Genomic DNA, 14,096 nt, shown 5'->3' on the forward strand with positions numbered 1-14,096 from the left:
AAGCAAATTGCAGACATCTGTCTCCTCCCTCCCTGCTGAATCTTTGGGCCTGCCGCTCAATCATGAGAGTTCAATATTTGTTTGCATTTTGTTTCTTCCGATGGGAAATTTACATCCAATGAAACGGACCTGTGCAAAGCGTCTATTTACGGAGTTTTGGAAGTTCCTACACCTGTGTAACCCACACCCCTATCAGAATAGAGAACATTATCAGCACCCCCAGAAAGTTCCCACCTGCCCTTTCCTGGCCAGTGCCCACCTCCTCCATCGCCCAGAGGCAACAACTGTCCTGATGATCTGTTTTTTTCAGGCACGGATTGGTTTGGGGAAGGAAGCCTGTAAGAAGGGCTCGGAGCCGAGCCGGAGCCGAGGGATAAAGAGGAGAGGGACAGACTCTGCAGGGGGAGGCCGAGGGAGGGAGCTAAGTGGTTGACCCTGGGCCAGCAGTGGGAGTCAGAGTCTGGCTGTGTGACTGGGCAGAGGGTGGCGCCATTTACCAAGGCCGGTGGGGTACCGGGAGGACAGAGGAGCAAGTCTCCCTTGGGATGGCCGCCTCTGGCGTGTCTGTGGGACATCTGTCTGGCAGGTGTAGGGATACACGTGTCCCCGAGGTGTGACTGTCCTCTGGCAAGGTGGCCATGTTGTGTCCTCCCTGACCCTCCACCCCAGTGCCCACAAGGCTCCTGCCACCAAGAAAGACAAAGGAGCCCCTCCTCCACCTGGCTGGAAGGTACCAGCCACATGGGCATGGAGGGGGCACAGGCATCAGTTAGCAGGTCACAGGGAGGAGCCCTCCCTTCCCAGGGGGAGCCCCTGGGCTCTCTCCCCTTTGCCCCACTCCTTCCAGCCTCTCTGCCCAGCACCCTGCAGCTGTGCCCTTCCCAGCCTTTTCCTCAAACCTCCTCCCTTCCCTCTGAAAACGATCAAAGCCCAGGTCCTAGCTCCCAAAAACTCCTCCAGGGAGGGGCCACAAGCTCTGCTGCCTGGGAGGGGACAGAGGAACCGGAGACAAAGGAAAACATGGACCCACACCCCAGACTGCAGCTGAGCTCTCTCCAGTTTATCTGAAATCAAACCCAGCTCAGAGCGGCGAAGAATGATTCCCTTCTCAAAAGCCCACTTCGTCCACGGGAGATATTTCCGTTCTTCTCACTGGTGTGACTTCAGTCTTTTTCTCGCGAATTCATTCCCTGACCTTATTCTGCTGAGACACGACGTCCCCCTGCCCTGTCCCCTACCCGGAGTTGTAGCTCGGAACATCCAGAATTTATCTGGAGACTTGGAGGAGCCTCAGTTTACCCCGTCAGGCACAGGGTCAGAGCCTAAGGTAGCTTTCATCGTAGAGGAAGCAGCCGAGATCACTCCAGAGAGGGTGCCAAGGGATAAGAGAAGGACCTGGGGGGACACACCAAGTGTGAAGCTCTGGGAGAGGAAGAGGACGGGGTAGGAAACTTCCAAGGGCAGGGGGGCACCCAGGGAAATTCTGAGGAGGGAGGACAGGGTCAGATGTGTACGTGGAGGATGGAACAGAAGGTAGCCACATGGTGGGTGTGGATGGACGGGACTTAGTACCAGGTGTGGGTGAGAGCACGTTAGTGCCCTAGTTAGAGCACCAGCTGCCCCTGGGTTCAGTTGTCCCTCCCCTCCGGTCCCATGCAAGCTCCGCACAGTGATCCAGGTCCCCATGCTCTGTCCCCAAGCACCCTGAAGGCCTCTGCTCCCTCCGTATCCAGCAGGCCAGCCCCTGAGAGAGAAGGGAGTGTGAGAGGTCTGGGGGCCATGCCTGACAGTAACGCTGGTCGTTTCCTGCCCTGTTCTGTCAGCCTATCATGGCCACACGGCTGTGCCAGCTTCCAGGGAGGCCGGGAGTGAGACCTCCCCCTGGGCCCTGAGGAAGGGAGACGGGCTTGGTGACACACAGCACACTGTCAGCCACTGTCCCGGCCTGAGATAGTAAAATGCCTTGTGATCTAGTGGAAAGATAAGAAAGAGGGGCTGGGCATCAAGCTTTCCTGTAACTGATGACTTAATCTCCCCAGAGCACGTAGTAGGAGCTCCCGGTCTGTCCTCTGGGGGAGCGCGGTCGCTCCAGAAAAGGTGGCAGGTGCAGGGGTCCAACAAGGGGTGGCCCCTTGGTCTGGGATGTCTAGAAGGGCATCCTCTAAAAGGGGGCACTTGAATGGGGACCTGAAAGGTGGTCCAGGGACTTAAGGAAGCAGGAATGTTCCAGAATGTTTGGGAAACCCTGAGAAGACTAGTCGACAGGACCCGAAGTTTGGTGAAGCCGATTGGTCACGGAGGAGGCTGGAAGGCCGGCTTGGAGCAGATGGGGAATGACCTTGAACTTTAAGAACTTTGGCAGCTCTTGGGCAGGCCGGGAGGAGTGGCTGCAGCTGGCCCTGGCCGGGGCTGGCCCGGGGTGGGGGAGGGAGCCATCCCCCATGAATCAGCAGGTCAGCTAAAATTAGGTGTGGTGGCCCAGCCTGGAGAGGCAGCTGGCCTGGCTCAGGTGGCAGCCACGGCTTAACTTTCTCCACGGAATCCTTGGCCTTCCCACTGTGGACAGGGGGCCCTCGGAGCTGAACAGGGCTCTGGCCTATCCTGTGACCTCTGCCCTGGGCGGTTGGGCCAGCACGTCCCGGGGCTCTGACCTTGGCACCAGGAGGCCGCAACTCCCCGGTCAGACTCTGGGACCACCTGGGCCTGGAGTGGTGTCCCCCATTGCCCTTGCCAGCCCCTCCCGGGGGCCGTCCACCGCAGACCAGGTGACAGACACTTGTACTTCACGTACATGGCGATATTCATATGTGTAAACTGGGTAATGGTTGTGAAATTTTTACACCATGTGTCATTTAGCACACCCTCTCCAAAGTCCCATTGCCCCCTCTCCTCCAATACGCAGGCACCATACTTTTTTTTTTTAAGATTTTACTTTTTGATTTGATGGAGAGAAAGTGCAGAGCATGTGCACAGACATGGGAGAGGGAGAAGCTCAGTGGGGGAGCCCCATACAAGGCTCGCTCTCAGGACCCTGGGATCATGACCTGAGCCTAAGGCAAACACTTAATCAACTGAGCCCCCCAGGTGCCCCCCCTTGGCATCGTTCTTGAAGAGGAGCAAGTGTGGTAGTGGTTAGGGGCTGGGGTCGGGGTCAGCGGAGGACACAGAATCTGCGGCAATGAACACTTACTGGGAAAGGTTGAGATCCCAGTAACTGGCCCAAACTAAGTTGCCCCCTTTTCCCCCCATCTCAAGGCAACGAGGGGGTGCTTAGAAGCAAGAGATAAACGTACGGGGATCGAGGGTGTGGATTCTGGAGCCAGACTACTGGGTTTGAACTCTGCTTTGGTATTTTCTAGCTGTGTGACTTCAAGCAAGTTACTTAACCTCTCTGTGCCTCAGTTTCTTGCTCTGCCAACCAAATGACAATCATAAAGGTACCTGCCTCACAGGGTGTTGTGAAATGTAAACTCGATAAAATGCCTTCAGCTGGGCCTGACACAGAGTCAGCACTCAATACGCTGTGGTTCCGGGTCTCGGTTACGGCTAATAAAGAAATGATGTTCTTAAAGAAATCACCTTTTCCGAACATCTGAATTGAAATGGTTTGAATATTAAACCTGTTTATAATTAGTGAATCATGTCCCTCTTCCTGATGGACTGTGGGGCCCATGAGAACAGGGACCATATCTATCCTGTAGTTCTATCTCCTGGTACAGGCCAAGTTCATGTTGATACATCTGCCCCGCTCCCCCTCCCCCAGCACATAAGCAGGCTCTGCGGACCGGCCAGGACCCAGGCAGGGCCCTAAGTCCTGTATGCAGAGACCCACTTGGTCCTCCTGACCCACCCCACCCCCACCCCGCAAGCAGGAAGTTCTTGATAAGTATTTATTGGATAAGGAAATTCCTACCACTCAGAACCAGGTAGATAGTGGATGGGGAAATGCTTTGTAAACTGTAAAGTGTCCAACTCGTGAAGATGTAAAAATTTAGGACCTCTTCCCCTGAAGGCCTAGAATCTCATTCTACTTATGGCTTAGCTGGAGTGCTTTTGGAGAGCATACCCTGTGTTCCAGAACTTTCCAACCAATTGCCCCTCAGTCAAAATGTAGCTAGCTTGAACCCCATTGTCTGCCCTGTGACTTGTCTTAATGGTCACTAGATGGGATTCCACCACCCACCCCCAGGGATTTTATTTTAACAAAGGCCAGCACAAGCTTGATATATAACCCCAAAGAAAGACCTTGCGGAACTGTCAAGTTGATATATAAAATTAACCATCACACCTACGGCATGCAAGGCCTAGTCCTAGGTGGTAGAACTACAACAGTTAAAAAAAAAAAAAAAAAAGACAAAAATCCTACTTAGTGGAACTTACATGGTAGTGGAGAAGGGGGTATAAGTAGAAAGGCAATGCACAAAATCAATAATAAAAATAGTGTGTTAAATGATAAATGTTACAGAGAAAAATAAAGCAATAAAATAGTGAAAAGGCATACAGAGTGTTGGTTAAATTAATTTTTAAATTAAAATGTATCTGATAAAGATCTAAAGAGATAAAGGGGAGATCCCTGGAAATATCTGGGAGAAAAGTATTCTGACAGAGGGGACAGCAAGTGCAAAGGCCCTGAGGTAGGAGTGCATTGTGCTTATTCAAAATAGTCATTGTTACATTGGCATAACATTCTGGTTTGTGCACAAAGCAGTTTGAGTTAGATTTCTGTCACTTGCAATAAGAAGACTCCTACTGACACAGCTTCTCTGATCACCTCCGAAGAGCAAATTCTCGCTCTCCTGGATCCTCCTATCTGTTGTCTGTACCTCTTACCACATTTATTGTCAGTGCTCTTGGCCTCACACAGCTGCCTTTATTTTAATTCATGTGTTATTCAGAAATAGTGTCAAACACCTACTGTCTGCCAAACAGTATGCACGCTCCTATCTTGGTCTCAAGATTATCCCCCTTTCACGGATGTGGTCAGGAACGTCTGTAGAGAAGCCCTTTTTCCCAGGGCCACGCTCCCAGGCAAGGGCAGAGCTGGGATTTGAACGAGGCTTGTCCAACTCCAAACTTACTGGTTGAAGACACGGGGCACAGACTTGGGAAGAAAGTGAACTTCTCCTTTGGAGCTTATCTGCCATTCAAGCCACAGCTCCCTGGTAGGACAGTGGTACCTGTCTTCGTACCACTTCGGCCAGATGTTCTGTCCGTCATTGAATGTGTATCCCCTCATTTCAGTTCCTATACCCCTTTTAAGGCTAGGATTGCTGTGTCCAGCTCCAGGAGAAGAAAGTGAGACCCTGACCACCCATGAAAATTCAGGGGTCTTTGCCTGGGCTCCTGGTTCCCACGTCTCCTAATTCCCCCCTTCTAGGCCTGCAAAGCCCTTTGCCCTGGGCTACACCTTGCCATCAGCACACCTTGCTCTGACCTGGGTAGCCTGACACCCCTTGAGCTGAGACCTTAGAAGTCCAGGAGTCCCTTCACAGATCCATTGCAGCCCCTAAAGAAGATGCTGGCCCATGGCCCTTTGTCCCGGCTGCCCACCCCAGCTGGGAATCTGGGTTCCCGGGAGGTGGCCCTGCCAGGGCCCGCATCCCATACGCCCTACTCTCCACCTTCTGGCTCCTGGCAGGGTGGAGAATCCTTCTTTGTGGTTTGAATTTCCACCCTCCGCTCCCCAGACCGGGACCCCCACTGTGGGTCTGGGCAGCCTAGCTTCCTTGTACATCAGGCACATCATTTGGAGCTTGAAACGCAGTCATTGGCTGCAGATTTTGGCTTCTCAATTCAGCTGCGAGCTTCTCAGGGTAGGAAGAGCTATGTTTGAGGCGCTCATAGACCGCTCTTAACCCCGGGGGGACTTGCTGGTCCCATCTGTTCTCTCAGAGATGGGGGGCTGGATTCCTGTGGCTGCCCAAAGGAATGACCACAACTTGGGGACTTCGAACAGCAGAAGCATACCCTCTCACGTTGCAGAGGCCCCGAGTCTGAAATCAAAGCGTGGGTAGGCTGGTTTTCTGTGGACTCTGTTGCCTGCCCGCCTCTCCCACCTGCCAGCGGCCGCCAGCCGCCCTTTGCTTTGGGGCTCTGTCCCTCAGATCTTTGCCTGGGTCTTCAGGCAGCCTTCCTCTTGTGTGTCTTTGCGTCTTCTCCTGTCCTTTTAAGGACACTGTCATTGGGTTCAGGGCCCACCTTAAATCCAGTATGATCTCGTCCTGCGATCCTTCACTTAACTACATTGGCAAAGATCCTATTTTCAAATAAGGTCACGTTCACAGGTACTGAGCTTAGGACTTGGACCTGTCTTTCTGGGATCATGAGTCAACCCACGGCAGATGGAGAAATGCAGGCGCAGAGGGAAAGGGGTTCACTCCAGGATCCCATGGTACCTTAGGGCAGCCAGGGGCCTGCCTGTTCTCCTGACACTGGCCAGAGCTCTGGCCCAGCCCACAGTCTGTCCTGGGTTCCCAAGATTCTCTGGGAAAGTCTTCAGTGAAAAACCATCTGGAGACTGTCTGGGCTTTGGGGGAGCCTGCCCTTTCCTGTGCAGAATGGCGGAGAATATGATCATGGGAGGGAGTTTCCTCTCCTGGTTGGCTCTATGCCTGGGGCCTGGGCTGGCGGACAGACCCCACCCTGGGAAAGAGGCTACGTGCTGCCTGCTCATGGTGTCCCTTCTCCCATCCCCTTCTCTGCAGAGACCAGAGGCGGCTCTGGTCACTATGGGGAGGGCAAGAGGAACGAGTTTCCCCTGAGGCTTTCTTTCCAGGCAATGCTTCCTGCTGTCCTTGGGAACAGCCAGGGAACATTGGATGGGATTTAAACTGATACATCCAACTATAAATCCTCTGGCCTCAGAGGCTGCAGAGAATAATGGTTAGGATTCTGGCTCCAGGGCCGCCTGGGTGGCTCAGTTGGTTAAGACTTCGGCTCAGGTCATGATCTCAGGGTCCTGGGATCAAGCCCTGTAGTGGGCTCCCTGCTCAGCAGAGAGTCTGCTTCTCCCCTGTGCCTCCTCCGTTCATGCTCTCATTCTCTCTGTCTGTTTCCCAAATAAATACAATCTTAAAAAAAAAAAAATTCTGTCCTCAGAACCCAGACAGCCTCGCTCAGGCCCCAGCTCTGTCATTTGCTGAATCTGTGGCCTTGGGGACATCACTGACTTCTCTAAGTCTCTGTGTTCTCATTGGTAAAACAGGGACAACAGCAGACTGACCCTACTGCAGTTATTAAAAGGATTAACCTAAGCATAGAAAGCCATTATCACAGAGCCCATAGGAAGGGGAGGAGAGATGGCCATTGTCATTGCATATAAACTGTGGGTGCCATTGACAGCGAACTCAGGCTATGGGTAAAGTCAAATGTGTGCTGTGATCAAATTATTATGACTTCTAGCCCCCAGCTCTTCCTTGCTGGAAGTTTCTCTCCTCTTCCCAGGTATCAAAGGAGCCCCAGGGTCTTGCTTTTCTGTGCAAATCAGAATTCAGGTCCACCTCTAGCGAATGACCAGGGGCCATTTGAGTCAATCCAGGTTTTAAGAACTTCTAAGAGAAAAAGGGGGACAGAGTCATGGCCAGTCTGATGTCACATACATTCAGGCCTGGTCGGGACCCAAGAGGCAAAAGAGAACCTTAGATTGGTCTCTAGTACCTGTGGCTGAGACAGAATCCTGGGTTCTGCCCTCTTCTTGTAATGTGGGACCCCCCATCCCAGGGCGGCCTGAGCACAGGTCAGCAGGCCAGATCTGGGAGTCAAGCTGCCGGGTCTTGGGCTGCGGCGGTCTGGTCTCCTCACGGGCATCAGGCTCACGGTGCTGATCATGGCCATGGGGACTGCCCCCGTTCTCCTGGAAGAGCTTTGGGCCGCCCTGCAAATCCGCCCACCCCCTGGCCAGCAACCCTTGTGTTCAGCATAGCCCAGGATGAGAGGTGAGTTTGGGTTGTTATGTGTCAAGCCAAACACTCGCTTTCTTTCCCGTGGAATTTTAGCATCTAGAACGAGGATCCAGAACGTGAGACACTGGGCAGGGTGGGATATCCCAGCAGCCGGGGTTGGTCTTCTCCGGACGGAACCATGGGCCTCTTTCTGGCAGCACTCCCTGAGAACCACATTGGACAGGACCCGCAGACAGGAAGAGTGAGCAGCGTTATCCTTACCGATGGGGTCATAGGGACCTAAGGGTGTGTGTGTGGGGGGTGGTCTTGGGGCATAGTAGGGGGCAACAGCTAAATTAAATTCCTTCTGGCCCCTCTGGCCCCTCCCAGCTCTGCATCTCTGCCACCAGTTCCCACGAGCTCGCCCTCCTGCCTCAAAGTGTGCCTTGCCCAGGGACTGAGTCTAGTCCTGGGCCAGGCCTACCCCAACTTCTCTGGAGTTCTGGCAAAAAACACATCCTACCTCTCACCAGATTGGAGCCTCACATACTGTGAGCTGTGGAATTTAGGTTATGTGGGGCCAACAAAGGTTCACGGTGCCAGGAGGGAATGGCCAAGGAGAAAACAAGACAAAGGTCAGTCCCTGCCCCATGCCTCCCAGTGGTGGGTATGCAAATGGACCCATTTGCAGTCCACTCATGAGACAGCCAGGGAGACACCAAGCCTCATTTTGTGTGGATGGCCTTCTTGGGTGCAAGCGGGGGTCTGGAAAGATCCGTGGGGAGAGAATAAGCCTTGGGTCCAAAGCCATAGTCAAGGACGCAAAATAATGGAGGTTTTTCAGTCCCCAGGATCTCTGAATCATGGAATGTTAGGTTCTAAGAATCTTGGAGTCACAGCCAAGAAAAGGACCCTAGCTCCCCCAGTGGGATCTCCTCATTTTACAGGGCAGGGAGCTGGCGATTTCAGGGCAAGCCTCATTCCTGAAGGATGAGCTCCTCCCTATGGAAGACACTTCCTGTGAGGTCACAGGGGACCCCTCAACCCTCAACCTCCTAGCCCCCTGGCCAGTCCCTAGAGCCAACTTGCCCACCTATGCAGGGGAAAAGCTATCCCTACAGCCACAGCAGGAAGCGAGCCGACCTGGGTCTGCTGGCCTCCAGCCAGGCTCCGGTGGCCTCCGGATTTGTATTCTTGATCATCACATGGCTTCCTGGAGCCACCCCCAGCAGTTCCTTGGATACATAAATAAAGCCTCTGGGTAAGATGTCACCACCCCCGACCAAGCAAGAAGGCAAGTTTTGTTGCCAGTGAGACTGCCCTTCTGCAAGCAACTTGGAAACACTGGCCACCAGCTGTCTTTTCCAGAAGCCCACGTCTGGAGAGGTTAGCAGACATCTGAGATGGTCGGTTCCATTGGAGCAGAATGGGGGGTGGGCTCAGCCAGGGATCTGCAGACCCACAGGATGCCCAGATCCCACCCCTGACCCTCTTGGAGCATCAGCTACTGGGCAAACTAATGCTTTACAAGATGCTATCCGGGCAGTCCCTGGGCCAGATCAACAGCAGTCCCACTTCGGGACCTGACCCCATCATAGAGAACAGTCATGAGTTGACTCATCCACAAGAACACCCCCTTTTTTGGGCCTCATTTCTTCCTCCCTCCAATCTCATGGTTCCAGGGAGAACTTCCAGAAAAGGTCTGCTGTTTTTGCTATGGGGCAGGGGATGGGACCCAGGCTGGGGAATAAGAGAACCCCATTGCCCCGTCCACAAGGAACCAGCGGGACGTGGGACACAAAGAATCTTCTTACTTCATCTGGAGGGGGAGATGCCCTTACCATCCACAGTCCTGGAAGCAGGAGGCCGTGAGTTGGAATAAGCATGACATTTTGTTCTCTCTGCTACAGGAAAAACCTACCTATACTGGGACTGAATGAGGCTGGTACCCCGAAAGAAACACAGAGCTGAGGAAAAGGAAAGAGAGAGAGAGACCTATGACCATGATGAGGTCCCTAATTTCAGGACATAAAGGTTCAGGAACGGCCTGAAACCTGTAGATTTCCCTTTGGTTTCATGAGCCAGATCAACAGCTCACGTTCTACCTACCTGCACATGGCAATCCAGAACACACACACAAGCCCAGATTGAAAGGTGTATGATTTTCATGAAACAATGTTTATACCATTATTAGGTATGATACATTCTTTTTTTTATAGAAAAGATTTTACTTATTTATTTGAGAGAGTGAACATGAGCTGGGAGGAGAAAGGAGAAGCAGAAGCAGGCTCTCTGCTGAGCAGAGAGCCCGAGGCAGGGCTCCATCCCAGGACCCCGAGATCATGGCCTGAGCCGAAGGCAGACGCTTCACCAACTGAGCCACCCAGGCGCCCCTGAATGATACATTCTAGTACTTTCCATTGTCTTCCATGCCATTTGCTTTTCCTACCAGTGGAGACCCACTAAATTCATCTCATGACATACTCAAGGTTGTGATCTACCAGTAGAAAAACCACCAAACAAAAACAAAAAAAGCCACCAAACTTGGTCAAGAGCCTTCCAATAAATCCATTGTTTTTGCCAAAGCTAGTTCAAGTTGGGTTTGCCATTTGCAACCCCCAAAAAATGCTGCTGGGATTCTCCCCTTGCACGCTCTTGGCCTCCTATCCAGCCTCGTGCCCCCCACGCCGGACCAGGCCACTATGAGGAATACAGTCGGCGTCTATATGTTCCTCTGTGGAAGGGTGCTGTGGGTTTCTGGGATGGGCTTTAGTGGCAAGAGAACAGGGATGCATGCAGACCTCGATTCTAACACCAACCCTGGCGCTTAGTGGTGTCAGACACTGCGCCCTTGGGTAAGGTGCCCAGACCCACAAGCCTCAGTCTTGGCAACTGTAAATTGGGCTTATATCCCTGCCTCTTAGATGGACTATGTGGACAGAATGAGTTCATGTGTGAAACTCTCTGTGATATTGTGATTTATAATAAGAAACATATTTTAGGGGTGCCTGAGTGGCTCAGCCAGTTAAACATCTTCCTCCAGTTCAGGTCATGATCTCAGGGTCCTGAGATCGAGCCCCACATCGGGCTCCCTGCTCAGTGGGAAGTCTGCTTCTTCCTCTCCCCCTGCTGCTCCCCCTGCGTGTACTCTCTTGCTCAAACACACTCTCTCAAATAAATAAATAAATAAAAATCTTTTTTTTTTTTTAAACATATTTTGGGGGTGCCTGGATGGCTCAGTCAGTTAAGCACCAGATTCTTGGCTTAGACTCAGGTCATAATCTCAGGGTTGTGAGATCAAGCCCAGCGTCAGGTTCTATACTCAGCCTGAGTTTGCTTGAGATTCTCTCTCTCCCCTTCTATCCCTCCTTCACCCTCTCAAATAAATAAATAAATCTTAAAAAAAAAAAAAAAGGAAACGGATTTTTGGTCTTCAACTCCAATCTGGGCACAGAACTCCTAAAACCCTTGGGATTTCCTAAATCCCAATGAAGGTGCCTTTGCTAAGTTCATAAGGTGATTTTTAGAATGCTCCTACATCACCTGAAAACGGGGGCTGGTTTCCAGTGGAGCCAACTATGTGATTAGAGGGTTGGAACTCTCAGCATTCCCCCTATCTGGGGATGGGGGAGGAAAAGAGGCTGGAGATTTGAGTTTGATCCCCCATGGCCAATGATTTAATCAGTCATGCCTATGGAGTGAAGCCTGAAGTTCCTGATATCGAGCCCCACATCAGGCTCCCTGCTCAGCGGGAAGTCTGCTTCTCCCTCTCCCTGGAGAGGGCACGGAAGCTCCATACCCCTGTCCCAGACCTAGCCCTGTGCCTGTCTTCCATCCATCTGTTCTGGACTTCGATCCTTTTGTGACAATCTGGCATTCTAGGTTTGTGAGCCCCTTCCCAAATTAACTGAACCCAAGGAGGAGGTCATGGGGACCTCTGATCCATAGTCACTAGGTCAGAAACACAGGTGACAGCCTGGACTTGCAGGCTCCGTCTGCAGGTGGGGGAGGGGCACACTTACAGGACTGAGCCCCTAACCTGTGGATCTGATGCCATCTCTGGGGAGACAGTATCGGAACTGAATTAAATTGCAGTCAGTCATCTCTCTGGTGTCAGAGACTTGTTTGCTGGTGTGGGGGAAGTGCACATGTAGGAAGCAGGTGCAGAATTGTATGCTCCAGGCAAAGGAATCCAGTGCAATGTTCTGCACTTGGCGGTTCCCATCCCTCCAAGCCCACAATCACAGAAATCTGGATTTCTCATGCAGGGTAGGAGAAGGAGGAGAATGTGTCCCTAAGAGCATCTTAAAATATCCCATGAAAGGTGAGTCCAGTGTGTGTAACAAAGCGTAGCAGTGACATGCGTACCTGGTGATGGTCTTCCCATTGTCAAGGTGAACTCACTGGACCCTTGCAGGAGCCGGGAGAGGGTGCTGGAGGAGAATGAGGACAAGCAGGAAGGACCGGGTTCAGTGCTCTCTGCCCTTTGACTGCTGCCTCTCTGCTCCCTTCCACTGAGGCCCTGGGGCTTCCGGGGCTGATTGCAAAGCTGTGGGGACAGGGAGGGAACTTTCACTGCATTTGGCAAATTGTGCTCCCCAGGCACGCAAGGAGGGAAGAGATTCCCAGAATCCAGGAATTTCAGGGTCAGGGTGTTCCTTAAGGCCCCTTCTCTCCAGTACATGGCAGTCGCTTTCTGAGCTAAGGTTGCCCAAGGATCACAAGATCCCTTTTGGGCTATGAGCCCTGGAGCTGTGGTTTAGGATTTTTCCAATAGTGGCCCTAAAGCGCCCTGCTCTGATGGTCCCAGCTGGATGTAGTTGTGCCAGTGTCCCTACTGCCAGGTGCCTCGGGGGTGGGGGGTGCCTGTCAGCCGCTTGGCTGTCTTCCGTGTACAATCCTGGGGACCTCCCTGGCAGCTCTGGAAGGAAGAGAGAGTGCCTGTCTGCAGCTCGGGGCCCCACTGAACGAGGCACCCAGGAGCAGAGAACAGCAAGTTCTACAGGAGAGTTCTACACAAAATCAACATCATAGTCACTTCCAAGGGCACAGTTCAGTGGCAGTGAGTACATTCACGGGGTCTTGCCACCATCACCACCCCCCCCCCCCCCCCCCCACACACACAACATCCTCCCCAGGGAGCTTTTCATCTCGCAAAACTGAAAGACATGGTGTCCCCATTAAACACTAACTTCCTAGTCCTTCCATCTCCCAGCCCGACAACCATCATCCTCCTCTCGGTCTCCGTGAGTCTGAGTCCTCTAGGGATCTCATCCAAGTGGGATCACAGCATAGTTGTCCTTTTGTAGCCAGTTCCTTTCACCACACGTAGAGCTTCCCAGGCTGATCTGTGGCGGAGCAGGTGTCAGAGTTTTCTTCCCTTTGAAGGTTGACCAGTAGTCCGTCCAATGTGTTGACTATATTGTATTTAAAACAAGTATATTTTAGTGCACGCTTATCTCATTTTGTTTATCCGCAGACACTGGTGGCATCTACCTTCTCACTATTGTGAATAATGCTGCTGTGAACACGGGCGTGCAAATATCTCTGAGACTCGGCTTCTAATTCTTTTGGATATATAACCAGAAGTGGCATTGCTGGATTATGGTAATTTCAGTTTTAGGTTTTGAGGAACCCCATGCTGTTTTCTGCATGGGTGGTGCCATTTTACTTTCCCACCAGCACCATACAAGGTTCCAGTCTCCCCACATCCTTGCTAACACTTGTTTTCTAAAAAAATTTTTTGAAGGTTTTATTTATTGAGTGCACGCTTGTGAGAGAGAAGACAAGCAGGGAGTGGGAGAGGGGTAGAGCAAGAGGGAGAAGGAGACTCCCCACTGCGCAGAGAGCCCCATGCAGGACTTGATCTCAGGAACCCAGAATCATGACCTGAGCTGATGGCAAACCCTTAACCGACTGAGCCACCCAGGTGCTCCTGAAATTTTTTAATAATCGCCATCTTAACAGGTATAAGGGGCAGGATCCTGTGGTGATGGGGAACCCAGCTGTTCCCCTGCTCATCTGCAGGAACAGACATGCCAGGGACTGCAGAGAGAGTAGGGTGGACTTCTGTCTCACAGGATCCTTGCAAGCAACAGCCCATGCGCTCTTTCTTCCAATAACCAAAGTGCAGAGCCCAGGAACCACTGGGTGGGGGGCAAGGGGCACCATCTGTCCCAAAATGTGGCTTCCCATCCGATGACTTGAGGCTCTACG

The sequence above is a fragment of the Lutra lutra genome, chromosome 8, assembly GCF_902655055.1.
Source record: "Lutra lutra chromosome 8, mLutLut1.2, whole genome shotgun sequence".
NCBI lineage: Eukaryota > Metazoa > Chordata > Mammalia > Carnivora > Mustelidae > Lutra > Lutra lutra.